The 13,159-nt window shown below is 44.0% G+C and overlaps 1 pseudogene across 1 annotated transcript in view; it reads right to left on the bottom strand.

Moving 5' to 3' along the window:
• LOC311229495 (heat shock protein 30-like) overlaps window positions 1-6,136 on the bottom strand; it is a 41,920-nt pseudogene extending 35,784 nt beyond the window's left edge. The window contains exon 1 of the transcript in view: window positions 5,987-6,136. The product of the transcript in view is annotated as a heat shock protein 30-like (transcript). The remainder of the gene's footprint in view (window positions 1-5,986) is intronic.
• Between the last annotated feature and the right edge of the window lie 7,023 nt (window positions 6,137-13,159).

Below are 13,159 nucleotides of genomic sequence, written 5' to 3'. Positions count from 1 at the left end.
GTGCAGGACTCTACCTCCCAGTGCAGCAACATTATCTGTGTTACTGCCAGTGAGTGTTTGGTGCAGGACTCTACCTCCCAGTGCAGCAACATTATCTGTGTTACTGCCAGTGAGTGTTTGGGCAGGACTCTACCTCCCAGTGCAGCAGCATTATCTGTGTTACTGCCAGTGAGTGTTTGGTGCAGGACTCTACCTCCCAGTGCAGCAGCATTATCTGTGTTACTGCCAGTGAGTGTTTGGTGCAGGACTCTACCTCCCAGTGCAGCAGCATTATCTGTGTTACTGCCAGTGAGTGTTTGGTGCAGGACTCTACCTCCCAGTGCAGCAACATTATCTGTGTTACTGCCAGTGAGTGTTTGGTGCAGGACTCTACCTCCCAGTGCAGCAACATTATCTGTGTTACTGCCAGTGAGTGTTTGGTGCAGGACTCTACCTCCCAGTGCAGCAACATTATCTGTGTTACTGCCAGTGAGTGTTTGGTGCAGGACTCTAGCTCCCAGTGCAGCAACATTATCTGTGTTACTGCCAGTGAGTGTTTGGTGCAGGACTCTACCTCCCAGTGCAGCAGCATTATCTTTTACCTTTTCTTTTTTCTTGCCTTTCCCTTCTCCCTATAAGCTGTATCCCTCATGTTTGTCCCTTTCCATCATCCCATGTATGTGTTTAATAATGTAGATGGGTACGTTTCTGGCTAAGTGGATTATCTTACTTCCTAGCATGTTTCCCCTGCCCCCCCCCCACTGCCTGCATGCTGGGTTCACACGGTGGCCGTTAGGGTGGTGGGGATGTCTCTCCTGGCTGTAGCAGCAGTGCACTCATGTGGCTCCTTGTACCGAACATGAGTGAGTATAGAGGTAGTATTAGATCCACCTTTGTGGATGGTGCTTTGCACTTGTTCCTTTTCCTGTGTGGCCAATTTGGCGTTAAATAATTGTGTGTGTAGATTCCGCCATTTCGACGAGGCAACTGTTTGTACGTGCTGCCATCTTGGCTCCCCTATTCTCTGGCTCAGTGCTGGTAGGTCAGGGCATAGATGGTTTCTCTCCCGAACATAACCTTTGTGAACCTAGCCAATTTGTCCTTAGTTACTGGTTTGGTAAACACATCAGACACCATTTGATCTGTGGGACAGTATCGCAAACATCTGTCCATTTAGTACTGTAGATCTGACAAAATGGTACTTTATGTCTATGTGTTTGCATCTTTGTCTGCGGACTGGGTTCTTAGCTAATGCAATGGTTCCCTGATTGTCCTCATGGACAATGGGTGGTGCATACTTGCATGCATCTATATTGTGTCAGCAGTTGTACTAGGTGTAAACCAGGGGTCTCAAACTCAATTTACCTGGGGGCCGCTGGAGGTAGAGTCTGGGTGAGGCTGGGCCGCATCAAATATTCCACAAAAAAAGGGTTTCAAGTATTCAAAAAAAAAGTACAACTGATCCAATCTTCTCAATCTTTAGCAATAACATTTCAGAACATGAACAGTTCTTCAGAACATGAACGGTTCTTCAGGCTTCTCAGTGGTGTCAGTGGACTCATCCACAGCTATGGAAATGCACTGTGCATTTATTTTATTCTATCACAAAGCTGTTTATAAAAAAAATAGGTAAAAACCATATTATGCGTTTATCAATAAATAAATGCCCCACATTTTTTTATAGATTGGGGGCCCCACAATTTTTAATAGATTGGGGGCCCACAAATTGATTCTTTCATGGGGCCCAGAATCTCCAGCTACGCCCCTGGCTGGGACTTTTTCCGTCCATTCACCTTTGAATTGCAGTCGACTTTTCTTTTACTGACCATCTTTGAAAATGCCATATTCTTTCTGCTGGCTGCCTGCTGGCGAAAATAGGCTAATAGCTACATTTATCTCACAGAGATAAAACTGGGAGTGAGTTTACTGTAGATGCGCTGTCAACTCTGCTCCGACTTGAACTGAAAGAGAGAGACGACATGCAGTCCGTGAAGACCCGCCCTACTCCCCTACTCTGCCTCTGATTCGCAGACTGTGGGTGAGGGGGAAAAACGCTGACGGGACGCGTATGTGATTGGACCAGACTCATACACAGACAGACGGTGGCAGTGCAGGCGGACAGCGCGCAGCAGTGGCACTGCTCGCAGAGGAGAGAGATAGCGAGGATGCATTTGCTTCCACTTTACTTGATATCATATCACTCCGGAATCACGTTTCAACCAAGTCACTAACATAACGTTGCTGTCATGAGCCTCCGCTATGGTAGCCTACAAGTGATCAAATAAATAAAACGTCCAACACTCGCGCAACGACTTGGCAAACAGTAGTGCACGGGCCGCATTAACACTACACTTTGATGTCCAGTAGGGGGCCGCAAAATATCATCCAGCGGGCCGCAATTGGCCCGCGGGCCGCGAGTTTGAGACCCCTGGTGTAAACACTCTTGGGTGGTTGCAGCTAATGCCATGTACTCTGCTTCACATGTGGACAATGCCACCGTCGGTTGCTTTTTTTGGTCTTCCATGATACGAATGGACCAGTTTCATGTAGACTAACACAGTACCCTGTTGTGCTGCGTCGGTCTGTGATTTATGTGAATGATCTTGCAAATGCATCCAGTTTATTGTCACCTATATTATTTGCTGATGACACAAATCTCTTCGTCACTGACAATAATTTTTATTCCCTTATTGATAAAGCTAATTCTGGACTCATTCATTTTTCCTATTGGTTTCAGTTAAACAAGTTATCGCTCAATGTCAAAAAATCTAACTTCGGGCGCCCCAGTGGCGAACCACATAGCGTGCTCAGCCGCGACACGGCCGACCCGGGTTCGACTCCCGAACCCGTCGTTATTTGCCGAATGTCTTCCCCCCACTCTGTCTCCCATTCCTCCTCTGTCTCTATCTACTGGACTGCCCAGTAGCAATAAAGCGATAAAACGCCAAAAAAAATCTTTAAAAAATAAGAATTAAAAAATCTAACTTCATTATTTTTAGAAATAAGAACAAAAACATTTCAGACGGAACCAAGATTTGTATCAATAACAATGAACTTGCACAAGTTTCATCAGTGAAATTCTTGGGTGTCAATATCGATGAGAAACTCTGTTTTAAGAATCATTGTGAAATTGTTTGCAAGTCAAGTCAAGAGTTTTATTTGTCACGGCATACAAGTATACAATGAAATGCGGGTGGTCTTGCCTGCAACGATGTGCATAATACAATAGTAATAACATATAATATAATCCAATAGAACGACATTGTGCAATAAAACAAGTAAACAGAGTAGGGCATATCGGTATATGTACATAAGTTATTTAAAGAGCATGGTAGGACATGCTAGGTCCTGTGGTAGTGCAATACACTGTTAGCTACGGATGAGGCACTGGGTCTTTCTGTACATGCTATTTTATACAATCTCAGGTTATACTATTCTTAAAGTGACCTTTCCTTAGTGGCCATAAGTGTGGGCGTGTGCAGCATGAGTGTGTGCTTGCTCATGTTAAAGTGGCTGCTAGTGTGTGAGCATGTACAGTGTGTGTGTCGTGTGTGTGCTCATGTGTGCTTGTGTGTGGAGAGTTCAGTGTTCAAGGCTCTGATGGCCTGGAGGAAGAAGCTGAGCCGAAGTCTCTCTGTCCTAGTAGCTGGTGTTCGCAGGCGTCTGCCTGACCTCAGCAGCATGAACAGGCTGTTGTTGGGGTGGTGAGGGTCTTTCATTATTCTGCAGGCTCTGGATTTGCACCTCTTGTTGTATAGAACCTATAGAACCAGGGGTGGTAGTGCAATACCCGTGGTACGCTCGGCTGAGCGCACCACTCTCTGTAGGGCCTTCTTGTCCTGTGCCGTGCTGTTTCCATACCAGGCAGTGATGTTTCCAGTCAAGATGCTCTCTACAGCTCCGGAGTAGAAGGACTGGAGTATCTTCCCAGATACTCTGAACTTCCTTAACTGTCTCAGGTGGTAGAGGCGCTGCTTCGCCTTTTTTACGACTGAGTCTATGTGTGTTGTCCATGTCAGGTCCTCTGCGATGTGGACCCCCAGGTACTTAAAGCTGCTCACCCTGTCCACGGTAGCCCCGTTTATCCTCAGTGGTGTATGTGTCTCCTGCTGTCCTCTCCTATAATCCACGATCAGCTCCTTGGTTTTACCAATGTTCAGGAGCAGGCTGTTGTCCTGGCACCAGCGTTCCAGTACCTCAACCTCCTCCCGGTAGGCCTTCTCGTCGTTGTCCGAGATCAGCCCCACCACCACTGTGTCGTCCGCAAACTTCACTATGGAGTTGGAGCTGAACTTGGCCACACAGTCATGTGTGTATAGTGAGTACAGCAGGGGGCTCAGAACACAGCCCTGGGGACCCGATGCTTAGGGTGATTGTGTTGGAGGTCTGACCCCCCACCCTGACCGCCTGGGGCCTTTCACTCAGAAAGTCCAGTATCCAGGCGCTCAGAGCGGAGCTCAGACCCAGCTCGATCAGCTTGTCCACCAGTCTGGTGGGGACTATGGTGTTGAACGCTGAGCTGTAGTCAATGAACAACAGTCTCACATAGCCCCCCTTCTGACGGTCTAGGTGAGAGAGGGTGCTGTGCAGTACTTGGGAGACCGCATCGTCAGTGGACCTGTTTGGCCTGTATGCAAATTGCATAGGGTCCATATCACTGGGGAGGGAGGCACAAATGTGATCCTTGACCAGCCTCTCGAAACATTTCATGGCCACAGAGGTGAGTGCCACCGGTCTGTAGTCATTGAGACCTGTTGGGGAGGGTTTCTTTGGTACCGGGATAATGGTAGACATCTTGAAGCAGGCAGGGACCACTGACTCCTCCAGGGATCGATTAAATATGGTGGTGAACACAGGGGCTAGCTGGTTAGCACAGGACTTAAGTATGCGTCCTGTTATTCCATCTGGGCCAGCAGCCTTTCTGGTGTTCACCTGCATAAATGCTCTTCTCACACTGTACCGTCAATGAGAGAGCGTCCCCGCCCCCCCGCGGATGCCCCCCCCCCCCCCCCCTCCACAACAGCCGGCGCGCCAGTGACGTCACTAGCCGTTGAGCTAGTGGTGCCGCTGTTTGCACCAAACCGCGCGTAGAAGGTGTTGAGCTGGTCCGCGAGGGAGGCGTCGTCGCTCCCCATTGAGGGGGCGCTGACTTTGTAGTCAGTTATCGTCCTCAGTCCCCGCCATAAGCCTCTTGTGTCATTCTGTGCCATTTGTGCCTCCATCTTGTCAGCATACGTCTTTTTCGCAAGTTTAACAGCCTTGCGCAGAGTGTAGACTGTTGTCTTGTACTCTTCCATGTTTCCTGACTCTCTGCCCAGGTTGTAGGCAGTGGTGCGAGTTTTCAGAGCTGCTCTGATAGTACTGTCCACCCATGGTTTCTGGTTCGGGAAGACCCTCGCCTTCTTTGTGGGGACGATACTATCAGAAAGTGTTGTTATGAAGCACACAACAGTGTCTGTGAACTCGCTGGCGTCACTGGCGCTTCCCTCAAACATTCCCCAGTCGACGTCCTCGAGAGCGTCCTGAAGCGTGGCCTCTGATTGGTCGGACCATCTTTTTACCTCACGTGACGCCGTCTTTGTTTGTAAGCCGGTACCAGGAAAATGGCGTCATGATCCGACGTGCTTGTCGCTCCCGCTAATGGTGGAGCCGGTACAGCCTTGTATCCGGCTCTGAACGGGGTGTAGCAGTGATCGAGCGTGTTTCCTCTTCTGGTGGAGCAGGCGATGTGTTGAAAAAAGGACGGCATCACTTTCTTCAAATTCGCTTGGTTGAAATCACCGGCTACGATCATGGCTGCGTCTGGGTGTTTGATCTGATGTGTGTTTAGATGATCTTGTAGCTCCGCCAGAGCCCTTGCGGCGTTCGCTTGGGGAGGGATGTATACTGCAATCATGATTACCGCGGTAAACTCTTGTGGAAGGTGGAAGGGGCGACATTGAATGGAGAGATGTTCCATGTCCGGGGAGCATGAACTGGAGAATACCTTGATCTCCTTGGGGTTTACCCAGCCGTTGTTGGTCAGGAGACATTCACCCCCGCCGATGCTCTTCCCGGAAGCTTCTGTGTGGTCCGCTCGGAAGACGGTGAAGGAGTCCGAGGGAGAGACGCTGTGATCCGGAGTTGCTGGCTTCAACCATGTCTCTGTGAAACACATGATATTGCAGTCCCTCATCTCTCGCTGGAATCGGACCCGCGCTCGTAAATCATCCATCTTACACTCTAGCGAACGTGCATTCGCCAGAAAGATAGATGGGATTGCCGGACGGTAAGCAGATCTTTTTAACCTTAATCTGATTCCGCTCCTCTTTCCCCTGTGTTTCTTCTTTGTCCTGCCGCCTTTGTCCCCTTCGTTGTCTCTGTCCCGCCTGATCTCCGGTGGCCAATCTTGACAAAGTGTCTATAAACTCCTCTTTAAGTCCGGAGTTTAGGTCAATAAGTGACTGGCGGTCGTATGACGTCCCCGCCAGTGTTGTTTCTATAAAAAAGGTAGTAAAAATAAACAAAATGTCTAAAAGTAAGCACAATCGTTGCGGAGCAAAACCAATGGTGACTAACCTGAGCCGCGCCATAGCAGTGGTTTCAAGAAGGTTTCAAAATCGTTGGGCATTATAAAAAGGGTTAAAAACCAATAAAAAAATAGCACATTACTAACTTTGTATTATAGTTTAATTTATCCTCACATCTCTTACTGCAATATAATATTGGGCCAGCACTTACCCATCTTACTTACAAACAATCCATAGAGCTCAGAAATCCTTTGTAAGAATTGCAACCAACTCTTCTTATTTAGCCCCAACCAAACCATTATTTAAACAACTGCAACTACTCACAATTTATGAGGTCAACAAGTACCAAACAGGGGTTTTTATGTACAAAGTGATTGGTCTTCCTTTATTTAAGTATATTCAAAATATTTAAGTTATTTTGAGTTTAATTCTCATTATCATGCACATCTCACAAGAAGAAATAAAGACTTACGCATTCCTTTCTGTAGGACCTCTGTTGCCAAATTCTCATTTGTTTATCAATGTGCAGTGATGTGGAATGATATACAAAATCTAACAGAAACATGTTCCACTTTAAATATATTTAAAAGTAAGCTTAAAAAAGAACTACAGATCCTGTAGTCTGTAGTATCCATGTGTATTTGTGTGAAGTCTTTTTATTTAATTTTTGTTTACATTATAATAGTTGTATAATGCTGTATTGTATGTATCTGTGTATATGAGATATGTGCATGTGTGTTTGTGCATAATGTGGGGGGGGGGGGGGATTTCTCTTGTGTAGTTATCCTATATAGGTTTAAGAGGGGAGGTCCCTTATAAGCCCTTGTTTTTTTTTGTTTTTTTTTACCTTTCCTGCACATTTTAACTGTTCTTCTTTTACTTATTTTATTCCAGAATGTATGTTTGTAAGTGCAAATAACAATAAACAATAAACAAATAAACATCTTCTGCCCAGTCAGCATCACTGAAAGCCTGTAATCTCAAATCAGAATTACACTTCCTGTAACACAACACTTTATCACTGGTGCCCTTTAAGAACCTCAATACATGTTTGACAGTGCCCCAATGTTCCAATGTAATTTATCAATATCAAATATAAAATACATCACATCAACAGTTTATCAATTTTTTTTTAATTTATTGAAATAAAATCTGCAACCAGATTACTCTCTGTTAGACAATATCTTGGTCTGACAAAATTCCTTTTTTTGTAATCTGATGCATAATCCAAGAATCACAATTTCAGTCACCAGCCAATTTAATCTAATGTGTAATGTAATGTAAGTAAGGTCAGACTCAATGTTGATCAAAAACCATGGAATACATCAAATCAATACATTTCCTAAAGACACTTAAAAGTCCCACTGAGGTTTATGTTTGATTTGGAAACTGAAATATGTCAATATTTAAAGATTTGGGCTAAATTCTGATCATCCAGTATCTTGTAAGAGAGAGAAGATTTAAATAATGAAAGTACAAAGTACAAATATATATGCAGGTGCAAATACTGCACACATACATAGTGATTGTACAAAGTGTAGCATAATAATTGTCTTCCTAGATGATTATAAGAGGGAATATCACCTTGTGTTTGTTTGATGGGTCTATTCTGATTGGCCAATCAGTTCAAAGCAGCTGACTGCTCAACTATTGGCTCAGTTGTATAAGAAAAGGGCTGTTTTCCAGACTGAAGTACTCTACCTTTGAAAGTGAATCTGCTCCATGGATGGGTATTGAAAACTGTTGACATGAGTGTGCTCTCCCGTCATCAATATCCTAGTGTGAGTGGGGACTGATTGATTCATTGACACCAGCTCAGGGCTCTACGCTAACCTTTTTCACTAGGGGCACAGGTGCTCCTAAATGAAAAAATTTAGGAGCACACAAAGAAATTTAGGAGCACCCAAAAATATTTAGGAGCACAGTGAAAATATTTCAAGTAACAGAGTTTATTTTTTATTTTTTTTTAAATAAATGTATATTTGTACTGTGCGTGCATGTGTGTAAATTAGCTCTTGCTACAACCCTGCATGTTTACATTTTGTATTTTGCACTTGATGTTCATTAACATGTGCTGTCCCTATCAAATAAACTATCAAATCAAACTACTGCTACAAAAGGTTCAGTCACTTAACTTTAGCCCCTTTTATGCATACAATGTTTATGTTTTGGCTGTGTTGCTCTTCTAGAAAAATAATCCTTTCAGGGTTGCCTATTGAAATACTGTACACTTTCCTGATTAATTGAAAATGGGGGACCCTGATGTAAACAAGACGAAAGTCTTTCTCTGGTCTGCATCCCCTTAACAATTGTGTGTATTGAGCTGTACTGTATTGTACCCATTCTGCAATCTGTTAATAAAGTTTTCAATCAATCAATCAATCAATCAATCAATCAATCACACCTCCAGTACAGAAACATTGTTTGAGTTTGCGTGTCAGGTAGACCATTGATTGACAGTCGAGTCTGCCAATTACATCACATCGCTTGCACTCCGGCACTGCAGCTGGACCCATTGCCCACCTCTGCTGTTGATAACGCTAGCCAAGTTATTATACACACAGATACACAGTGGGCCAGTGACTTTGGTGTAGGGGTGTAACAATGCATCGATCCTAAGGGGGAAATTCAACTGCATCGATTTGAAAATGTTAGAATAGATTATCGCAATTTTAATGTGTACACGTTATGTTATTGTCATGTCCGTTACAGCCAACACACCGACATACGCTACTGCATCAACGTTATGATTAACAAAGCAAGGCATTCGTTTTGTTGCATTAACGTTATATTACTATTGCTATCGATAAATCTAGGTGTTCTAAAATCTATTGCTATTGGTAAGAGAGAGACTATAATAAGTTGGTGTCTCGGAAAACGAGAGCCCTGATCGCGGAGTTTCAGGAAGTAAACAAGCAAAACGAGAGCTTCCGAATCTTGGTCATTTGCTTTATTTCCCATGAAACCAGTCACTTCACTCTACTGTGATTGGACCGTTGGCTTGAGTGCAATGTGGGACTTGTAGTTTTTTAACGATCTCGCAGCGGAGGAAAAAAAAAAGACGAGAGAGGCTATAATCTGTATTCGCACAGCGTGCGCGTAATTGATTTTTACGGTTTGCATACAAATATTTTTAGGGGCATATGCGAGCAATTTGGTCGCACTGTAGAGCCCTGCAGCTGCGTGTATATATATATGTGACCCTTCACAAAATGTTTCTTCCCAAAAAGACTGGATAGTCTGCTGGTTTACTTGAACCCCTCTCTGTGGCAGAACACATTCTGTACTGGATCAAAACTTGCTTCTGATAACATATCAGACTTTTGATACCACAACATCAGTAAGTACAATTATTTATTTGATTGTTTCCATGGCATTGCAGAGCCTCTCTTATTTTCTGTCTAAATATGCCATCTAATATTTTTAATCTGTTGTTTATTTCTCTTCAATATATGTATATGTAAAGGTATATTTCTACAGTAACAACCACAATGACATATTACAGATAACTGTCCATTGGGTTGTGTACAGTATTTTAGCTAATGCTGATCAGTTTTTTATTGAATGTCGGCTATTGTATGTGTATTGGCTAGACACCATGACAATCCTAACACAGACTCCACATTATATACAGAAAGAAGGAATAATGATGCAAACAATCCCCTGCCGATCACACCCACATGTTCTGGTCCTGCCCCAGCCTTGCCACATTCTGGTCTGACATTTTTTAAACTATGGGCACAGCCTACAACCTTACTATCACCCCTGATCCTCTCGTGGCCTTGTTCGGTGTTCCTCTGCAGCCTCTACCCTCCAAAATATCGCATCCTGTTCTTGCCTTCTCCACTTTATTGGCCAGGCGACTTATTCTTTTTAAGTGGAAACATACTCAACCTCCATCTCACAATAGGTGGGTTAAGGAATAGGCTTGGGCGGTATGACGGTATTACGGTATACCAGGGTATTTCGAGATCCCGCCGGTATGATTCTCAATACCGTGACGTCACAGACTGCTATTACACTGACACTGAGTTGATTGTAGTGCACAGCACGCGCCAGCAGAGGGTTACGTGGCTATCGTTCTGGGACTGGGAGCTAACGTTATAGTAGTACCTGGATGGTGCGGGGAAACTGGCTACCGTTCTGAGACTGGGAGCTAACGTTATAGTAGTACCTGGATGGTGCTAACTAACTGGCTACCGTTCCGGGAGCTCACGTTGATACCTGGATGGTGCTAACTAACTAGCTACTGTCCCGGGAGCTCATGTTGATACCTGGATGGTGCTAACTAACTAGCTACCGTCCCGGGAGCTCACGTTGATACCTGGATGGTGCTAACTAACTAGCTACCGGGAGCTCACGTTGATACCTGGATGGTGCTAACTAACTAGCTACCGTCCCGGGAGCTCACGTTGATACCTGGATGGTGCTAACTAACTAGCTACCGTCCCAGGAGCTCACGTTGATACCTGGATGGTGCTAACTAACTAGCTACCGTATGGTGATAACGAGTATATTGTTAGCTTCCCCCCCCCCCCCCCGCTGATGAAAATGAAAGTCATACGTCATATACCGTATACCGGGTATTATGTCAGCAAGGTATGACGGTATGAAAAAAATTATACCGCCCAAGCCTATTAACACTTTGAATGCCCATAACGAGATTTCTCGGGTTATCAGCCCGCGGGTTGAATGCCCATAACGAGAATTCTCGTTTTATTTTTTTTATTAGCGATCTGAATTCATATTTCATCAACCGAGTCTACCGTTGGTAAGCCTGCCCCACCAGGCGCTCAGATGTGAAAAAAGCGCCTCCTATCGTCTCCCAGATGGCAACGCACCCTTTTGGATTGGATATAAGCTTTTCCCCTATAATGTGATATGGCTGTTTGACTGTAAGAGTGATCAGGAACTGAGAGAATCGATTTTCAGAGCGCGGCACCAGCGTGCATACGTACACATATACTATCGATAATCTAGCGTTTATTTGAAAACGATTCATAAATAGGCCGAAAAATGACAACGTTCTAGAATATTACAGTACAGGGCGATTATCATGGAATCTTACATTTTTCCGTGAAAACGAGGGCTTTTCAAAATGCTATAAAACGGAAATGAACCGATAAAAAAACAATCCGCTTCGACAATGTTGACTGGAAATGAGTCATTGATAATGCGACGGGCAGATTAGACACATAGCCATAATTTAAAACATAGATTAGGCTGGGCACTGAAAGTGTTAAGGAACTACCCCTCTCACCCAGCACACAACTTATTCCAGCACATGCCCTCAGGTCGCTACAGGTCCATTCTAGCCAGACACACACGCTTCACAAACAGTTTTTTCCCCACAGCAGTCCGAACACTGAACACCCTGGCCCGCCCCCCTTTGCACAGACGGGCAAGCATCTGTCACTGACTGACACTGTTACCGTGACTGTCCTGTATGTATTTATGTATATATGTATTTATTGTGGGGAGTGGGAGGGGGGTGTTTTTGATTGATGTCTGTTTCATGTTGATGTAACCAGTGTTTAACAATCTGTACCGCAAACAATTACCACCAACCATCGTTGTGTGGCATTAAAAGTATCTTGTATCTTGTATCTATTAATCTTGAAAAGCTCAGATTCTCCCTCAAAGGCCCTACTGGCTCCCTGAATACCTTTGAGAAGACTTGGACACCCCTTGTAAAGCACATAGAATCCTTGACATCCCTGCCTGGTTGTGACGACTGAGTCTTAAAATGTTTTGTCTTTTCATCTCAGTTATATTAGTATCATAGGTATTTTTTTCTTTTCATTTTTCTGTCACATATTTTTATTTTGTATTTTCGTGTATTATATGTTTGTTGTTGCTCTTCGTGGTGGGGGGGGGGGGTTAGGGGATAGGAAAGGGAAATGGGGGGGGGGAAGAAAAAAATGGAAGATGTATAATATGTATAACTGTCTGCATAATTTTGAAAACTCTTCCAATAAAGAAAGTTATAAAAAAAATTAAAAATAAAAGGAATAAAACGCTGTCAGACAGGATCTGTGTTTCAAGGAAGCAGCATTTTGTGAAAGGTCACATATCTCACTCAGCTGGTGTCAAATCAGTCAATCACTCAGCTGGTGTCAATGAATGAATCAGTCCCCACTAGGGGTGTAACGATGCATCGATTAATCAAAATGCATCGATTCTAATGTGTTCGATTCGATGCATCGATTTGAATATGTTAGAATCGATTTATAATCTAAATTAATCAGGGGACATTTAAAAAAAAAATTTTTTTAAGAATTGGTGTGTATTGTTTTTATTGACCTATAGTCCATTCATGCTGAGTGAATCAGTTCCCCCAGCGACATTTGTGTATTCAAAAATTTTTGGGGAATTAACTGAAAATGTATCGAATCGAATCGTGGTCAATCGAATCGTGGTCAAATGAAGAGATTTCATGATACATTGAATCGTTGCCTGAAGAATCGTAATCGAATCGTTGTGAGGTCGAATCGTTACACCCCTAGTCCCCACTCAGGCACTCACACTGGGATATTGGGATAAGGATGATGGGAGAGCACACTCATGTCAACCGTTTTCAATACCCATCCATGGAGCAGATTCACTTTCAAAGGTAGAATCTGTAATGCCACCAAACGGTGACCTCTAGGCAAGAGAGCCCTGCTTGATAC

This window comes from Notolepis coatsorum (genome assembly GCF_963971535.1).
Source record: "Notolepis coatsorum genome assembly, chromosome: 6".
NCBI lineage: Eukaryota > Metazoa > Chordata > Actinopteri > Aulopiformes > Paralepididae > Notolepis > Notolepis coatsorum.
This window is presented reverse-complemented; position numbering and strand designations above follow the sequence as displayed.